Source organism: Antedon bifida, chromosome 5 (assembly GCF_963402885.1).
Source record: "Antedon bifida chromosome 5, ecAntBifi1.1, whole genome shotgun sequence".
Classification (NCBI taxonomy): Eukaryota; Metazoa; Echinodermata; class Crinoidea; order Comatulida; family Antedonidae; genus Antedon; species Antedon bifida.
In genome coordinates, this window is record NC_136230.1 from 17,243,460 (window position 1) to 17,248,055 (window position 4,596).

General features: G+C 34.2%; 1 pseudogene; it reads left to right on the forward strand.

The window, feature by feature from the left end:
* The first annotated feature begins 1,725 nt into the window (after nucleotides 1–1,725).
* On the forward strand, nucleotides 1,726–3,577 carry LOC144843379 (uncharacterized; annotated as a pseudogene).
* The last annotated feature ends 1,019 nt before the right edge of the window (nucleotides 3,578–4,596 follow it).

Genomic DNA, 4,596 nt, shown 5'->3' on the forward strand with positions numbered 1-4,596 from the left:
AATGATCAATTTTAACGTAAGTTTATAATTTTGCTACTTTTTAAAAAAAATTATAATCACCTTCCAAACATTTTAGAAATGCTGTATATTTAAATAGGAGCTTTCATAAAATTGTTTTGTTTTTGTCTCAAAATTATGGATAACAAAATATATAACCTATATAATAAAAATAGATTATTCTTGACCTAGAACCTAGGTCTGGACATATAATATTAAAATTATATTTACAATGCTTTCATGAAAAATAACAAATTTCTACTGAGCAGGTGCGATTGAAATTAGTCAGACCAGTAATACGATTTTGCAATATTGCCAGAAAGAAAGAAGAAGGAAAGAAAGTACAAAGAAAGATAGAAGAAAGTACAAAGAAAGAAAGTACAAAGAAATAAAGAAAGAAAGAAAGAAAGAAAGAAAGAAAGAAAGAAAGAAAGAAAGAAAGAAAGAAAGAAAGAAAGAAAGAAAGAAAGAAAGAAAGAAAGAAAGAAAGAAAGAAAGAAAGAAAGAAAGAAAGAAAGAAAGAAAGAAAGAATGTCAGGAAAACAAAAACCCAGTCAGCATGCTGATTGGGTTAATATACTTTCTACTAGTATAACATATTTCAATCTTTTCTATCAAACTAAAGTTGAAGTTGGTATGGTTTGTGATCATCTTTGTCACACAAAGATTGGACTTTTCGTTTACCAGGAATGCTAGATATCCACACACAGTAACACTTGCTTATTGCAACTTTTTGTGAAATAACACACATACATTATATAGTACTTATATCAATGCACTTGATGTATTGGTAAAGTGGAATGCAGGTGGAACCCAGAATGTTGTGTCTTCAAAAGACCTGTCATTTCCTGGATTATTAGAAAAAGACATGAATTGGGATGGAACCATTTGGAAAGGAGAAGTTATGATGATCGAAAATGAATCGAGTTCAGATGACTCAGATGACTCTGATACAGAAATGCTAATGATAGAAATAAACTGACAGGTATTGAAGTTTGTCTCATTTCATAAAATTAAATTTTATACTATGATATATGCATGATATATGCATAATTCTGTATTTGTTTCCCTCCGTTGACTACTTTATTTCATATTATGTTTATTTGTATTACAATGTATGGAGTGAGTGCAGAATTTATTTATTTATTTATTTACTATTATTGTTATTGTTGTTATTGTTATTGTTATATTCTAATCCAAAAATATTTATCTAAAAAGAAATATTGTTTCAATGAAGGTTATTGGTATTAGCACACAAGTATTCCAGGTAATGTTTTTAGAATTTTGTATTTGTTTCTACATACATACAATTTTGAAAACAGATATTGATAAATTCAGAGTACTTACTGTGATTTTACCTTTACTGTTTACAGAAACGAATGATGCACCACTGTCTGATGAGAGCTTAGAAGATGTACAACATGCCTTGTGTGAGAATTTTAGTTGCAGTGGGGAGGTGTGGGCAACCTGCACCAAATGCTTATGTTTTTTGTGTTACGAGCATTTTAATTTAGACGACAAGTGTATTTCACATAATAAGTATGTTTCTTTGTTTCAGCCTGAAGCTGATATCTTTTTGTCCGAAACAGCAGTTAATACCCCTATCCAATTTGATTTATGCAATGCTACTGATATCTAGAAAAGTGCTCTTGTGCCAGATTTTGTAGAGATACCTACTGTTGATCTAGCATTAACAGACATATCAACATTGAATGTTAATCTGTCGCCATGTCCTTTGATATTCCGGTTGATACACCAATGTCAGACGCTTTTGGTGAGCCTCATGGCGTGCCTCAGGCACCTGTTATGCCATGCGATCTTTCAGATCATTGCTCTGCGTCTGTACATTCTGATTCTGATTGGTCAGATAATTGCTCTTCTGCGTCTGGAGATTCAGCTTTAAATTTTACAGTTGAAGGAGAAGCAAGGCCACTATCCCCTCAGAAACCAAAATCGAAAACGTCTAGAAATCTAGAAAAAAGAAATAGAAACAACGGAGAAGAATATTACACCGAAAAAACTAACAAGTTAATGGCAAGAAAAAGAGATTGCCCCCTTTGTTCACGTAAGGGGTTAAATTGCAGAGATATCCAGGAAGAAGAACGGATGGAAATCAGGAATGCGTACTATGGTATGGGTGACTTGCAACAGCAAAGGGAGTGGTTGAGCAGGCATTTGGTCGTTAACTACAATTCCAAATCCAAGAGGCCCAATCGCTACACATACTTCTTACCAAAGCCTGATGGAGACAACTGGAAGGTTTGTCGTAAGATGTTTTTGGCCACTGTGGGAGTATCTTTTACTCAGGTGAGGACTGTGCAACGCAAGATGGATAGATTTGGTGTGATGGAGAGTGAGAGGAGAGGAGGAAGGAAACGTAGTAACAGTGATTATGTGTTGAGAGAAGAGGTAATCAATCACATTGCCAGATTTCCACGAATGGAATCCATCATGCACAGAATGTACAAGAAAGAACATCCTCACGGTGCAAGTCTAAGCCTATATAAGAAGACCTTCCGTTCGCTGAACCTCAAGTTTCATCACCCTAAAAAGGACACTTGTGGCTTATGCGAAACATTCAATCGATCAAACGATGAACAAAAAGCAATTCTAAGGGAGCGGTACGAGATGCACCTGAGTGAAAAGAAAAAGGTTCGTGAAATCAAGACAGCGGCAAAGGAGCATACAATGGCAAATGAACAATATCGGGCCGCTGTCTTTGATCTACAGCAAGTCTTTTACTTACCAAAATCACCAAGATCTGAACTATTTTACAAACGCCGTTTAGCCTGTTACAATTTTACAGTTTACGAGTTGGGGAGTAGGAATGGGTTGTGCTTTTTCTCTCACGAAGGGTTAACACGCCGTGGTTCTTGTGAAATCGCATCTTACATCAATGTTTATCTGAAGAAAGCTGATGCCGAAGGAGTGAAGATAGTGGACCTCTTCTCCGATGGATGTGTAGGCCAGAATAAAAATTCAATCATACCATCCATGATGTTGAAGTTTGTTGAAACATCAACCTCTGTAGAAGAAATTAAACTGCACTTCTTCGAAACGAACCACGGCCAGTCGGAAGGCGATTCCATGCACAGTACAATTGAAAGGGCTATGAAGCAAGTCGCGGAGTTAACTCTACCCTTTCAATTGGTTACAGTTATTAAGATGGCAAGACAAACCCCAAAACCTTTTGAAGTATTCCACGTAAAACCTGAAGACATTAAAGACTGGAAACTCTACAGTCAGAAAAGAGGAGTATTACGAGTCAGAACATCAGAAAGTGGCAGAAAAATTGACTGGACCCAATTCATGCAAATAAAAGTCATCAAAGCCAAACCCAATGAAATTCTCTTCAAATATTCTCACAACGACGATACCTTTGACGTCATCAACATTTCCAGTTCTCGACGTCGATCAGATACCACTGAAGCAATACCCGATCCAGAACCTCTTTATCAAGCCAGTGCACCCAAGTTATCCCGATGCAAAGTATCAAGACTTGTTAAGCTTGTGTTCTGGGCAAACACCAGTAATATCACATCCACATTATCAATCATTTTATAAGCAGCTTCCTCACTGAGTTTTCACTCCTAAGTATGCGACACAGGTAATGTATAAAGCTTTTCATGTTTATTTCTTCTAATCGACGCATCTTGAATCTGCCTTGTAAATATACTTATGTTAGAATATTTATTTATCACCATTATTTTAACGTGACGTATATACCTACCTTTTTACGAATATGTAATGCATGGTTGATAAAACATGCTTTCATAAAACTTCATAAAAGTCGAGAGACTAAAAAGTGAATAAAATAAAACAGAAAATTAAAAAATATATATAATAATGTATTAATAGCAAAGCCAGACTATAAGACTATAATATGATTTTGTTTTATTGGTTGAATTTAATTAAGTTGAATATCACAGTATAGATTATATTGTCTGTAATGCATGGTTAAATAAATAAAATAAAATTTCTATACAACTTCATAAAAGGCGAGAGAATAAAACATGAATAAAATAAAACGAACAAATGAAAAAAAAAATATAGTAATAGCAAAACCAGACTAAATGTGTTTATTTGGTAAAAAAATCGGTTAAACTGAACACACAGGTTGAATATCACGGTCACAGCTGTTCCATCATGTAATAAATATTAATAAAAGTCAAGCGCCCTCAATATTAGCAGACGACGCTCGAGCAACGGCGCAAATTATGATTTTCGCTATCGATCGTATTTTCGCGAGATCGATAGCTATTTTTATCACCTTGTAGTACTTATTAGTTTAATAATTCTTAACATACTGTTTTTGTTCAATATTAAATTCATTTGGTTAAAACATAAACATGTTATTGTTTGACCACGCTTAAAATATAAAAAAATCTTATAAAGCAGATTTTAATCACACTTAGTACAGTATGTGAAACCAGGAAATACTATGGCTAGCGCTACAAATAGTAAACAAACGTAAGTGAACAAAAATGATCGTATTATTTTACTGTTAGATAAACAGCAAATATTATGTAAAACAAAATTTGTATATGATTCAATTGAGCAAAGGTTTAAATAGAGTTGCTGGTTAGAAACCTGGTAAAA